At 48.5% G+C, this 15,245-nt stretch overlaps 1 long non-coding RNA gene and 1 pseudogene across 1 annotated transcript in view; both read right to left on the bottom strand.

The window, feature by feature from the left end:
- Positions 1-15,245, bottom strand: part of LOC147360181 (uncharacterized) — a 53,249-nt gene that overhangs the window by 14,022 nt on the left and 23,982 nt on the right. Inside the window, exon 2 of the long non-coding RNA XR_015138985.1 lies at positions 9,087-11,548. This is a non-coding gene — a long non-coding RNA (uncharacterized LOC147360181). The remainder of the gene's footprint in view (positions 1-9,086; positions 11,549-15,245) is intronic.
- On the bottom strand, positions 1,759-1,876 carry LOC147360182 (U2 spliceosomal RNA; annotated as a pseudogene).

Below are 15,245 nucleotides of genomic sequence, written 5' to 3'. Positions count from 1 at the left end.
AGTGGCAAGCAGCTGCATGGCGCATGAGCTCAGCCCAGGGCTCTGTGACAACCTAGAGGGCTGGGATGGGGTGGGAGAGGGCAGGGAGGTTCAGGAGGGAGGGGACAGAGGTATACCTATGGCTGATTCATGTTGGCGAATGGCAGAAACCAATACAACATTGCAAAGCAATTATCCTCCGATTAGAAATAAACAAATTAAGTTAAGGAAACATAATGGGGACTTCCCTGGTGGTCCAGTGGCTAAGACTCTACACTCCCAATGCATGGGACCTGGGTTCAATCCCTGGTCAGGGAACTAGATCCTGCATGCCACAACGAAGACGCAGCACAGCCAAATAAACAATAATACTTTAAAAACATAATGGTCTAGATAATACCAGCAACTACCTTGAGCTAATTGATACTTATGGTTCATTATAACCAATGACTTCTCTTCAAGTGCATGGGGTACCTTCACCAGGGTAGCCATATGCTCTGCCTTAAGCCAGTCTCACTATATTTCAAAATAGTGAAATCTTACAGAGTGTTCTCTGATCACAGTGAAAGTGAAAGTGAAGTCGCTCAGTCGTGTCCGATTCTCTGCGACCCCGTGGACTGTAGCCCACCAGGCTCCTCCGTCCATGGGATTCTCCAGGCAAGGATACTGGAGTGGATTGCCATTTCCTTCTCCAGGGGATCTTCCAAACCCAGGGATTGAACCCAGGTCTCCCGCATTGCGGGCAGACGCTTTAACCTCTGAGCCAGCAGGGAAGTGGGATAGAATTATATATTAATAATGACATATCTAAGACAAACCCACATATTTAGAAATTACACATTTATAAATAACTCAAGCATCCAAGAAGAAACAATGAAGAAAATTAAAAATATTTCCAACTAAGTGAAAATGAACAAACAGTATATCATCACCTGTGGGATGAATCAAAAGCAATGTCTAGGAGGATTTTTAGCTTTTAATGCTTATTTTGGAAAAGAATAAAATTCTGATACTCTGGCCTTTATGGAGAGTCTCTCAAATATCCTCTAATAAATCTCTCCTGTTTGAACAAGCTAGAGCGATTTCGTTTCCAAGGAAGAAATTTGGTTGATCAAGTAATTAGTACCAGGAGTGGGGCCCATGATGATTAACTTTACGTGTCCACTTGGTTGGGCTCTGTTGTCCCATTGTTTGGTCAAGTATAGATGTTGCTAAAGGTTTTTTAATGATGTGATTAACATTTACAACCAATCGGCTTTAAATAAGGAATGTTACCCTCCATAATGTAGATGGGCCTCCTCCAGTGAGCTGAAAGTCCTAAGTGCAAAAAATGAGTTTTTCCAGAGAAGAAGGAAATCTGCTCCAAGACTGTAACATAGACCTTTCTCTCCCTTTCTCTCTCGTGTGTGTGTGTGTGTGTGTGTGTCTTAGTGAGGCATCTAAGATGCCTAATCCTTCCTGATCATCAAGTCCTATTAGCATGATATCATCAGTACATTGGACCAGCGTGGTACTCATGCGACAGTGAGACAGACACACAGAGCTGGAGGAGTGACCTAATAGTAAAGAAAGGGGTGAAGGTGAGCCACTCTCCCTGCCAGTGAAAGAGCCCTGAGTATGATTTTGCTGATTCTGTAACATTGGTAAGTCACTTTCCTTCTCTGGGTCTTAGTTTTCTCATCTGTAAACTGAGAGGGCTGGTTAAGACAACCTCCAAAGACCCTGTTTTTCCTAATCCTGAACTTCTGCCAATGATCAGAGCTTCCTGTCTTGCCGGCTGTGGGATGCTGTCCAACCTACTAATCTCACTCATCCTCAGTCTTCTTCCTTGAGAAATATATTAAACTGATAAGAACAAATACTACACTTGATCTTAGCCAAAAGGCCAAGAAGCGATTCCTTGAGAAATATAGTTAATAACCTACTGTCTCTCAGCATGGCTGTGAACTGATGCAGCCCCAAGGCAATAAGCTCCGTGATTAAGGGCACTGGCTTTAGGCGTGGTCCAGACTTGACTTTGAGTCCCAGACCCACCACTGCTTGGCCGAGTGAACACCTTGAGCAACATTCTCCTCTGTCAGTCTCCGTTTCCTTATCTGCTAGATGCAGACAATAGTACCCACCTCACAGGATTGCGTGAGGATGAAATGAGATCCTGGTTGTAAAGTGCTTGCGTGTCATATCTTAGGTGTCTGATGAGTTTGGGCCTCTTCTCTGCCTGAATCCGCACCATTATCTTTCAAAGCTTCATTTCCTTCGTATATGAAATGGGATTAGTAAATCCTCATTACAATCACAGGAACTTCACACACAGCTTGAATCCACTCAATGTTCCCGCTAGACAAATACAAGTTTCAATTGTCTTTTCCACTAGGGACACAGGCATAAAAGGACTCTGTGGGGTAAGAGATGCGTCTAGGTAAAGGACACACACTGGGCTTCCTTAAGCACTAAGGGGGCCAGGAATGGGCCAAAAGAGCAGAGGGCGGCACCTGGAACTGGTTATCTGCCCCCTGGGGCTCCCTCTGGGAGGAGAGGTGTCTAGTCAGCAGCAAAGAGACCATCAATGGGAAAGGCATCAGGGCTGCCCACCCTGCAGCCCACCCCAGGCCCAGCTGGCTCAGGAAGGCGAGGTCAGCCGTCACCAGATATCTGACCCCACGGAGGCCTCGCCAGCCTCAGCTGGTCCATGCTGCAGGCCCGGCCACATCTGGTGGCAATGATCTCAGAGCAACGATCTGTAGACGCCAGACATGTGCAGCCTGGGGCAAAGTGGGGGCCGGCCTGCCAATGCAGTCCCTCATCCCCTGACCCCACCCCTCCTGATCATCCATCAGGAAGCTGGGCCCCCAGCTCTCAGCCCATTATAATAACCACCATTCTCCCCAGCACGGTTCACCACACAGGCTCCACCGGGGGCCTCAGCAGGCCCTTCTAGAGGCCTGCAAGGGAGGGAGGGGGAGGGCAGAGAGAGAGACTGGGCAGATGACCAACTCCACTTTATAGGCAAGGAAACTGGGGCCCAGAGAGAGCCAGTTTATCTGTCTGCCTCCCACTGGACTATGAGCAACTTGAAATGAAGGATTAGGTCCTGCTCATTCTGTCATTCATTCCAGGCAGAGGAAATAGTGAATGCAAAGGTCTGGGGGCAGGAATGCATTTGGTACCTTAGAGAATGATCTCAGTCAGCAAATGAGAATTACAGGGGATGAGCTGGTGAAGTGAGTGCTGGCCAGACCACGCAAGGCCTCATACAACATGGAAAGGAGGCTGGCTTTTATTCCAATTGCCAAGGAAATCCCTGGAAGGTGTCTACTCTGAGAACAGACACGGAGAAGACAACAGCCAGTCAGGCAGGTCTGTTCTCATCGTCTGGTGTCAAATGTGAGAATCAGGCAGTTAAATGTCCTCACAGAGCATGACCCATGCTGTGCTGGGGACCCAGGGGGGTGGCGAAAGAACATGGGGCCCTGCCCCAGCCCAAGTGGCCAAGAGTACTTCCCAGGAAAAGAGGCATTTCTGCTGAGACCTGATGGCTGACCCAGAGTCAGCTGGTTTGAAAGAGTTGCAGGAAGGGACAGGAAGGAACATTCCAGGCAGAGGGGGAAGTAAGTACAAATGCCTGAAACGAGGGAAAGCCCAGGGCTTTAGGGGACCCTAAGAAGTTTAATATGGCAACAGAGCAGATGGCAAGCAGGGGTTGGCCTGGGTGGTGGTGAGGCGTGGGGATGCCCAGCACATGTCTGCCTCTCTCATTTGACCTTGACATCTGAGCCTTGTCCTATGTCAGGAAGCAGTCTTCTACCACAGGACTTGACTTCTAAGGGCTACTTTGTATTATTCCGTTGTACATTCTGTTGTACGGTAACCAGTCCCCCGGCGTTGACCATTCAGAGTCTCTCTAGTTTTTCCCTATTATAAACAATACTATGATGAACATCTTTGTCTATATATCTTAGTACACACATATTATTATCTCAGTGTAGCAAGGATGGAAGTCGTGGGGGCTGACCAGGGCCCAGTCCTGGAGGCTTCTTGGGCAGCCCTTTGTTGAGTTTCTGGTTAAAGGGCCATAAACAGAGAGATGCTGGGAGAAGGCTTCAGGGAGTGATAAAGAGCCGTGACCATGAACTCTGGCTGCCCAGGCCAGATGAAGACTAGAGAGGAGCCCCAGGCCTTGGGCCCCACCTGTCCTGTACGCTGCATGTTTGTCCAGCTGGCCTGGTGCACCGGCTCCTGGCCCCTTCCAAGAAGCAGCAGAAACACTTAAGATGCGGGTCTGAAAAGTTAGCCCGCCAGATGTGGGGTTCAGACCTTTTGCTCCTTGGGGAGAAGGTCAAGGTTTAGAACTCCTTCCTAGTTGCAAGTCACCGTGCCAGGGATGGGGTCTGTGATGAGATTGTGTCTCAGCCTGCCCTACCTGCTTCCACGTGGGCTTTTTCATGTTCTCCTGATGTGTAGGAGTCCCTCAGCTAGTTTTAGAGGATTTCTCCCACAGGAAACAGTTCCGTATGTAGCTGGAGATTCAGTGAGTCTGTGAAAGGAAGTGAATTCAGCATCCTCCCAGGCCGCCGTCTTGCACCGGAACTGAAACAAAATACTGCAGACTGAGCACGGACCTAAAAATAAGCCTCGATTCAAACCACAGCTCTACCACTAAAGAGCTGAGTGACTCTGGGCCACTTACCCAAACACTCTGAATCTGTGTCTTCACTGGTACAGTGGGGAAAATAACGAAGATGGTTGTGAAAGTTAAATGAGATTACCAAGCACTTGGTCCATACATAGTCCAGGCTTTTAAATAAACGAGCTATATTTTCATTGTCATCTTGGGTCTCTATTCCTTTAAAAATTTGCGTGCTATACAATTTAATCATTTAAAGTATGTAATTCAATGGGGTTTACTATAGTAATCACAATCAGTTTTGGAACTTTTTCATCATCCCTGCCTCAAAATATCCTGTACCCATGAGGAGTCACTCCCTAGCCAACCCCTCTCCCTGCTAATCTCCCACCCCTCCCAGCCCAAGGCAACCACCCATTTATTTTCTGTCTTTGTGGATTTGCCTATAAATGGAATCATACAAGATAGAAAGCGCACAGAGTCCTCTTGTGACTGGCCTGTTTCACTGAACGTAATGCTTTCAAGGTTCATCCATGGTGTAACGTACATCAGTACTTCATTCCTTTTTATTGCCAGGATATTGTCTACAGTGTGGATAGACCGTATTTAATATATCCACGCATCACCTGATGGACATTTAGATGGTCAGCATCTTCTGGCTCTTGTGTATAATGCTGCTGTGAACATTTGTATGTGGACATATGTTTTCATTTCTCTTGGGTATAGACCTAGGAGAGGAATTGCTGGATCATATGGTAGCTCTATTTTTAATCTTTTGAGGAACTGCCAGACTGTTTCCCAAAGCAGCTGCACCATTTTCCCACCAGTAGTGTACAAGGGTTCTCATTTTTCTACACCCAGACTGACAGTTGTTATTTTCTGTCTTTTTGAATACAGTCACCCTAGTGGGTGTGTAGAGGTATCTCACTGTGATTTTGACCTGCATTTTCTTGATGGTTGTTGTCTCATTTTTTCAATGGAATCCCCTTCATGTCCAGGGACAGATAAATCCTGGGATATCCCATTCCTAATATGGAAGCACTAACTCATCACAAAGAAATAAAAAAATCTTACAGGTCTGTTATTAACCCACAACATTTCTTAAAGTAGTTCTTCCATAAATCAACTGACTATTTCCCAGCTTTGGGGGCATGGGGACAATTCTAATTTTCTTCTATTACTTCTAATAATTATAAATTATTGGCCGTTCCATGGAAAATGCCCATAATAAGTGAACAAAAGCAGGATAAGAAACACTCAGTTTAATTGACATATGTACACTACCAAGTGTGAAATTGCTAGCGAGCGAGAAGCTGTTCACAGCACAGGGAGCTCAGCTCGGTGCTCTGTGACGACCTCGAAGGGTGGGATGGGGGTGCGGCGAGAGGGTCAACAGAGGGGGGATATATGTATACACGTAGCTGATCCATGTTGTTGTACAGCAGAAAGCAACACAACATTTTAAAGCAATTATGCTCCAATTTAAAAATAATAATAATAAAGGTACACTTAAAAGTACTCAGTTTAATCATCTAAGCTGAAAAAAAATGTTTGTTAATCCATCCAAATATGCTTTAAGCACCATCCTGGTGCTAAGGCTCATGCTATCTTATTTATAGATAAAGTCTGAAAAGGAATAGCAAAAATGAAACTACTATATGGGGGTAGAGAATTAAGAAGTACAAACTAATAGATATAAAATATGCTCCAAGGATATTCCCTGATAGCTCAGTTGGTAAAGAATCCACCTGCAATGCAGGAGACCCCAGTTCAATCCCTGGGTTGGGAAGATCCCCTGGAGAAGGGAAAGGCTACCCACTCCAGTATTCTGGCCTGGAGAAGTCCATGGACAGTATAGTCCATGGGGTCACAAAGAGTTGGACACAACTCAGCAACTTTCACTTTCAAGGATATATTGTACAATATGGGGAATATAGACAATGCTTTATAATAACTATAAATGGAGCATAACCTTTAAAAATTCTGAATTGTTATGTTGTACATCTGTAACTTATATAATATTGTACAGAAACCATACTTTAGTTAAAGAGAGTAACATACTACTTGTGTTGAGGGTGACAGGAGTTCTGGGTGAGAGATGTCCCACCCTTCCCCACCTCTATTTCCCAAAATAGAACACTGTTATATTACCTTTGTGATGATAAAACCAAGAGAAAAGGAAAAAGAAAAAAAAAAGACTACTAATCTAAGGACAATGGGAGAAACAATTCTTGAGCCAGACTCTCAAAGCCATTATTTTGTGGAATCTCCACACAGCCCCTGGGAGGTTATTAGTAATAATAACAGCCAATATTACGGCACTTTCTGTGTATCTAGCACTGTTCTACCAGTTAGGGACCATTATTGCCCCCATTTTACAGATGAGGAAACTGAGGCTAGGCAAAGAGATGCCCTTCCACTTTGGTGCTCTGTTTTCCCACATCACATACACGTGCAAAGCCTCATATAAACTCAGGCTCACATTTAAGTCCACACCCGCACCCTCAGACAGGAGCACACATACCACGGCCAGATACTCGTGTGTACTCACACACATGACGACTCATATCCAAAGGCATGTGTACAGAAATGCATGTGTACATGTGGGCTCGTCTGCATGTGTATATATATATATATATGCCATGTGCACACAGCCCATACACTACTGGACAAACATCTGAGAGTGGGAAAGGGGTGCAGTAAAGGGGCCAAAGTCCAGCCCTTGCCTCCTCCCCACATCCTCAAAGCGCCGCTGCTGGCAGGTGTGTACAGGCCTGGGTGGGGCGTGGACAGGTAGTCCTAGACTCAAAGGGTAGAGCTGACCTTGCACTAGAAACCCAGGGTCACCAACTACCTTCCAAACGGGGCTACAGGGACTAAGGGGCCTCACCTGATGGCCAAACCCCCCAACCAGAGGACCCAAACTGAAGGCCCGAGGTGCGCCCAATCCTGTGCCAGGGGCTCCAGGGGCTGCACAAAAAAGGCATGACCCGGGGCCTCCAGGGCTCCCCAGGGTATCGAGGAGACAAGATTCACATCCAGCCGCCCCTGTGGGAGGCCGCATGGCAGAGTGGTCACCTGCAAGCGTTGTAGCAACGGGAAGGCTTAGAATCCTGGTTCTACCCCTTATTGACTGTGTGATCTGAGCAAGCTGGTTAACTGATCAGTGCCTCAGTTGTCCTCCCTGTAAATGGGGTAAATTCTAAGCCCTACCCCCTTGGGGTTGTTGCTTAACCAGAACTACCAAAGTCTGTATTTGTAAAATAAGCTGTTTCGGGCAAAGAAAGTGTGAGGATGGAGGGAGGCAGGACAGGCACTGAGTGGAAAGGAGCTCCTCAGGATCCCAGCCCTGCGTCCTACTGGCTGGGCCACCTCGGACAAGTCACACAACCTCTCTGAACCTCGGCTCCTCCTTTGTAAACATTACCCAAGTCATTCTTAATCATTAGATATGTTTCTATTGAGAACTTACTACATATCAGGCATCATGCTGGGCGCGGAGAATGCGGCAATGAGCAAGCCAGGTGGTCCCTGTCTGCCCGGAGCCCACAGCCTTAGAGAAAGGATAAAGCGGAAACATCTGGTACATAGTAGGGGTCCAATCAGCGTTCCTCCCCTGCTTCCTTTTCCATCACTGTTAGGTCCGTGCATCCATATTGTAGAGCGTTTGGAGACTTCCCTGGTGGTCCAGGGGCTGAGACTCTGTGCTCATAATACAGGGGGCCTGGCTTTGATCCCTGGTCAGGGAACTAGATCCCACATGCCACAACTAAAGAGCCCATAGGCTGCAACTGAAAAAAAAAAAAAAACCCACCTGCTGATCCCACGTGATGCCACTAAGACCCGGCACAGCCAAAAACAAAAAACAAACTGCATAGAGTTTGGCAGATACAGAGCGGGGCTGAGGTGGGGAAAATCTATCACCCAGAATCCCACTACCCCTAACAAAACCCCTAGCTTCATTTTTGCCAGTCTTCTTATCCAGTACAGGGCTAGGTTCATGGTAAGATACTTGGTACAATGTTCAGATTAATCAACACATTACATTTGTCATCAGCAGGAAACAGCCGATTACACTGTAGCATATTTACTGACTCTAAGCAACCCAAACCATTAAGGCCATATCTTCTCCGCAGAGAGGCTTTTCCCTTCTTTGGGACCAGTAACGTTTCCATTTTATAGAAAAGGACGCCGAGGCTCAGAGAGGTCAAGTCACTTGCCCAAGGTCACACAGACCAAAACGTGAAGAGCTAGCTCAGGAAGCCAGAGTCTCTTACCCACACTGTCCTGGGCTGTCGGATGCAGTGAGAAGTGGACTTAAGGGCTTTGGGAATGAGAACCAGCAGCCCAAGGTTTGGGGAGCCCTTTTAGGCCAGATGCAACCCGCCCCCATCATTGCTCCAGACGTAGAGCACAGAAAACTACCAGGCTCCTGGCTGGTCTTGTGGGATCTCTTTGGGGTCCAGAAACCCCTCAGTCTTACCCGCTTCGGGAGCTCCGGGACGCCTGCTTAGCCAGGGTACAGAGACGGCATGTCATTTGTGATTTCTGGTGCCCGCCAGTGGGCAGAGAGAGCAAATCTCTGGATCCCTCAAGTTGCCGGGAGCCAGCAGTCAGTGGCTTCTGCCCCAGCTAATGTTGGCTGCCGCTTACCACGTGCAGGCCCCGCGCGCAGGCGCTTTTACACCTAGTCTAACGCGATTCCTGCCGAGAACTCTCTCCAGGTCAGAACTGTGATTATCACTGGTTATAAATAGTCTGAGACCTGGGAAAATGACTTTCCAAGGGCACATAGGTGGTTGATGATAGAACCAGGAATCAAGACATTGGAGCTCAGTTCCTGCGCTGGGAGATGGACCCTAGGGCTGGACACAGAGGTGGATTTACACCCTTCTCCCTGGTGGCTCAGCGGTAAAGAATACACCTGCAATGCAGCAGACTCGGGTGATGCGGGAGACACGGGTTCAATTCCCAGGTCAGGAAGATCTAGAGAATGAACTGGCAACCCCCTCCTGTATTCGTGCCTGGGATTGGGATACAACTTAGCAACTAAACAACCAAGACATTTGCAGGCTGGGGGCGGGGGGAGGTTCTGCAATGCATATACAGGGTCACATTTGAGAAAATGTGCAAAATTAAGACATTTTAGTTACAGTTGGTTAAGACCACTGTCTCTTTCTACTTCAGCCCTAGAATGATGTCTTTGTCTGCTGCTGCTGCGTTGCTTCAGTCGTGTTCGACTCTGTGCAACCCCAGATACGGCAGCCCACCAGGCTCCCCCGTCCTTGGGATTCTCCAGGCAATAACACTGGAGTGGTTTGCCATTTCCTTCTCCAATGCATGAAAGTGAAAAGTGAAAGTGAAGTCGCTCAGTCGTGTCTGACTCTTAGCGACCCCAAGGACTGCAGCCTACCGGGCTCCTCCATCCGTGGGATTTTCCAGGCAAGAGTACTGGAGTAGGGTGCCATTGCCTTCTCGTCTAGTAGGTGATAAAGATGTATTAATAAGTAATTTGTGTGTTTAATAGATTGTGTTGAATGAGCAACTGCATGATAGGGGAATAAATGACTGAAGTGCCCTTTAATCTTAAAGGAAGGAAAGGGTTTTCATGAGTGCTCCTCATGCAGCCTCAGGGTGCCCTTCACAGATAGATTGAACTTGGGCCGTGGGTGGCCTTGAATGTCAAGGCGAGGAATCAGGCAATGGGCAGTCATGGGAGGTTTTAGAGCAGAGGGCAGCCTTGAGGGTAACTGTCAATTAGGCAAGAGTTAACTGTCAGGTATGAAGACAGGGCCCTGTGACTGGGGGACCATTTGATTGGCTCATATAAAAACGGCCCTCACCCAGCACCACCAAAGAGCTAGTAATGTGATAGGGGTACCTTCCATCGGGGTGCTTCTTGTGCCTCCAGGAGGCCCCCGCCAGTCCCTGGGACAGAGAGTCCAGGCTGCTGCTGCTGCTAAGTCGCTTCAGTCATGACTGACTCTGTGCGACCCCATAGACGGCAGCCCACCAGGCCCCGCCGTCCCTGGGATTCTCCAGGCAAGAACACTGGAGTGGGTTGCCATTTCCTTCTCCAGTGCGTGAAAGTGAAAAGTGAAAGTGAAGTTGCCCAGTCGTGTCCGACTCCCAGCGACCCCATGGACTGCAGCGTACCAGGCTCCGCCGTCCATGGGATTTTCCACGCAAGAGTAGTGGAGTGGGGTACCACTGCCTTCTCCGAGAGTCCAGGTTAGGAGAGTCCAAGTGCCTTGGTGGGTGTTCAGCCTAGATTTGCTCAGCATTCTGTGTGCCTGGTCCAATATGGGGGCAGCTGGGGCCCTGCCCAGGTCAGGCATGGGGTCCCAGGGCCCCAGGCGTTACTGCATGTCCCCCTCTTGCTGTGAAGTGCAGTGGCCATTCCTCAGAAGAGGAAACTGAGGTCTGGAAGCTGCTGAGGCAGTGGTGAACCCGTGAACATCCAGCCCCAACTAAGGTCTCCTTGACTCAGCGCCAGGCCAGCCTTTTTCTCCCCCTCCCTGGTCTTTCTAAATGTCAACAATTCCAGCTACCAACAAAACAAACCAACACCCCCTCCCAAGAAAACCCCCAGCTATTATTTATTTAGACTTGTTTAAAGCCATCTCCTCTGCTGCTGCTGCTAAGTCGCTTCAGTTGTGTCCGACTCTGTGCGACCCCATAGATGGCAACCCACCAGGCTCCACAGTCCCTGGGATTCTCCAGGCAAGAACACTGGAGTAGGTTGCCATTTCCTTCTCCAATGCATGAAAGTGAAAAGTGAAAGTGAAGTCGCTCAGTTGTGTCTGACTCTTCTCGACCCCGTGGATTGCAGCCTACCAGGCTCCTCCGTCCATGGGATTTTCCAGGCAAGAGTACTGGAGTGGGGTGCCAATGCCTTCTCCGATCTTCTGCATATCCCATTACCTGATTATTCCTCCAGCAAACCTGTGAGTGAGACGAAGAGTTATTATTCCCATTTTGCAGATAAAGAGTTAGCCCAGAGAGGTGAAGCTACTTACCCAAAGCCACACAGTGGTAAACAGCTGAGTACAATCAAACCCAGAGTCCAGAGGCTCCCCCAGATCCCCTTTCCACCCCACCCCCATCACAGAGCTGCCCAGCCTCCTCTTCTGCTCCAAGCTGAAGTGGAGAAACTCAGCTTTGCCAGCAGAGGGCAGTATGCCCTCAAAAATTAAAAAATGGTCTTTCTGGTGGCTCAGACAGTAAAGAATCTGTCTGTAATGCAGAAGGCATTAGTTCTATCCCTGGGTCAGGAAGATCCCCTGGAGAAGGGAATGGCAACCCACTCCAGTATTCTTGCTTGGAGAATCCCATGGACAGAGGAGCCTGGTGGGCTACAGTCCATGGGGTTGCAAAGAGTCACCACCTAGTAAATAGCTTCCTTCCCAGAGGCTGGCCAATTGAATTCTCACACCTGGGAACGGCTGCTGCTGCCGCCCAACAATTCAGAAATCCTCAACCCTGAGGACTGAGTTAGTCCTTAAACCTTAGTCCCAGGTTCTGGTCGGGGTCTGGGGAGCACGGAGAAATGTGTAGAGAAATGGAAAATACAGCCTTCAAAGGAGGTGAGCCAGTGGTTCACAGAAAAGGAAATGCAATGGTTTTAATGTACAAGATGCTTAGCTTCACTCTTAATAAGAAAAACGTGTGTTAAACCCACAAGGGGCAGGCACTTTATCAAACTGGCAGTTATACAGCTGAGGGCGTGGAGAAACACTCACACACTGCTGGTGGGATTAAAACCCAGTTTAACACCTCTGGAAGGGAATCTGACAATACCTCCCAAAATTAGAAACACATGCATCCCACTGAAACAAAATGCCTTCACTGAAAGACTTGACAGAGAAGCAGAGTCATTGCCAGTGAGTGGACCTCGGTGGCGGGTGGGGGCAGAAGTTTCCAGATCAACACTCCCTGCGTGGGCGGGGGGGTGGGTGTGTATGGAGGAGGGGTAGCTGGCAGGTGATCATCTTGGGTCCTGTCCTGTAGGGCCTCCCAGAGGGGCAAGAAGCTGGCATTGAATGCTGGGTCCCCAGGGCTGAGCAAGGATAGTAGGACCCCTCGGAAGGAGAAGGGCCACCCCGCAGAGATGACCGTCTCCAAGGGGCGCAGGTCAGCACTGCCATCTCCAGTCACTGTCTGCAGGGGCGGGGAGGGAAGAGGGAGAAGGAGCCCCACCCCACCTTCATCCACCTTCCCCACTGCTGGGAGGAAGCCAGGGCAGAGGTCTAACCCCAAATCAAGCTACAGTTTCCATGACTGTCTTGACATTTAAAATTTGAGTGAAGACCATGTTTGTGACTTAAAGCCACAGTCCAGCTGTTTGTCATCTAAAAGCTGGCTGAGACAACATGGCTTCCCTCTGCTCGCCTTTCCATCCTCCGGGGGCTGGCAGAGGAAGAGAGAGACAGACAGGAGCTGCAGGGCTTCTAGAAGCTGTTCCCAGAACTAGCACGAGGTTGCTTCCGCCACATTCTATCGATTAGAGAGCGCTAAGGCCAACCCTTATTTGAGGGGAATAGAGTCCACCTCTTGAACAGGGGAGCCAGGACCAAGTCACATTGCAGAGAGGCATGGAAAACCCCTACCCACAAAGGGCTTGGTCCCCTTGCAAGGGAAGCTGGGAGATGTCGACCAGCCCTGTGTCCAGGAAGAGGAGGGAATGGGTTCAGAGAAGAGCCTCTGCCAGCCTCTGCCACACTTGCCCACTCCCTGATAATGCATGTTCAGACAGGTTCCTACAGTGTGCTTAGCCCTGCGGGAGGCTTGGTGAGAGCAGAGACCTGGGGGAGAGGGGTCTCAACTCCCCAGCAGTGTGACTGCTCACCCCTGTTCTCGGAAACTCCATTTTCTCATCTGTAAAATGGTCATACTCATTATCATCCTGTCCTCCCATTGATACGGTGGTTGTGAATGCATTCTGATTTGTGAAAGCCTTTGAGTCGGCAGAGAAGAGAATGATACTGTCCTTGCCCTCAAACATGGTCAATAACAAGAGGAGACAAGAATTCAAGATGTGTCCAGACCTGGGGTAAGAGGGAAGGGTCCTGTGAACAGGGGCAGAGAGGCAGAGAGAAGAGGAGCTACTGCAGGTGAGGGCCCTGTGCCCAAGCCTCAACAGATGATGAACAGGCTCGGAATAGACCCAGGGCCTAGGGTACCACATGGCAGGAGGGAGAACCAGCTGTTGTAAAGGGACACACGTGGTTGACTGAAGGGTCCTGCACCCCCGTATTTAAAGCAGAAATTCCCAAAGGGTGAGATGTTGGCTGGGCTAGGAGCTGATGCACACTTCCTTGCTTGTTTCTTGGCAGAGTGAGTTTGAAAAAGGAGAGGAAAAAAAGGGAATGAGATTGAAAACAGATTATTGGGGAGAAAAGTATTTCAGACTCGAGACAACTGTCTCTATAGCCTCTGGCCCCTGTCCCACTCATTCCCCTGCCCTGACGCAAGGCTGGCAGGAAGAAGGTGTTTCCCCTGGGATTGTTCAAACCGAGGACCAAACCCTGCCTGAGGCTTACCTATCTGCACAGGCTGGCAGCGTGCCTGAGGCCAGCTAAACGGTCTCCATGCTCCTTGAACTCTCCGCTCGAGGTACGTGCTGTTATTGCCCCATTTCCCAAATGAGGAAACTGAGGCTCAGAGAAGTTAGCTGGCTTGTCCACAGGCACACAACCAGTCAAGGGTGAATCTGACTGACTCTATTGGTTTTTCCTACAGTTGGGGTGCAGACAGAGGAGGGGAGGTTTAGGACAGCAAGGAAGAAGGTTCTGGGCGGGGCGTTGAGTGTGGAAGGCAGTATGGGACAGTGGTTAAGTGCTTGACTCAGGAGTCAGATTTGGGGGTTGTTTGTTACAGCAACATGACCCAGACTATCTGACTGATACAAATCCTGATAATTAAGTTACATGTCCTTCAAGATATTAGTACTAAAAAAAAGGTACTCAGCATCTTCTTAGAAGCAGCAATTTTCTTTTAATTTTAAAAATTTTGCAAAAAGCATTTAAGGAAATGTACCATCTTGACCGTTTTTAAGTGTACAAGTTCAGTGGCATTAAGTACATCCACAGTGTGTAATCCATCTCCACCATCCAGCTCCAGAACTTCATCTTGTGAGACAGAAACTCTAACCATTCAACACTAACTCCCTATCCCCCTTCCTCCAGCCCCCAACAGCCACCTTTTCACCTTCTGTCTCTATGAATCTGATTGCTCTAGGTACTTCATATAAGTGAAATCATACACTTTTGGTCCTTCTGTGACTGTCTTATTTCACTCAGCATAATGTCCTACAAGCTTATCCATGTTGTAGCCTGTATCAGAATGACCTTCTTTTCTTGTCTTTTTTTTTTAATTGAAGGATAATTGATATACAGAATTTTGTTGTTTTCTGTCAAACCTCAGCATGAATCAGCCATAGGTATACATGTATCCCCTCCCTCTTGAACCTCCCTCCTGTCTCCCTCCCCATCCCACCCCTCTAGGTTGATACAGAGCCCCTTTTTGAATTCCCTGAGACACACTGCAAATTCCCACTGGCTATATATTTTACCTATGGTAATGTAAGTTTCCATGTTTCTCTTTCCCTACATCTCACTCTCTCTTCCCTCTCCCTGTGTCC

Source organism: Bos grunniens, chromosome 13 (assembly GCF_055505025.1).
Source record: "Bos grunniens cultivar Pamir isolate PY7600 chromosome 13, Bosgru_T2T1.0, whole genome shotgun sequence".
Lineage (NCBI taxonomy): Eukaryota > Metazoa > Chordata > Mammalia > Artiodactyla > Bovidae > Bos > Bos grunniens.
Note: the sequence above shows the minus strand (reverse complement) of the source record. Positions and strands in the feature narration are given on the sequence as shown.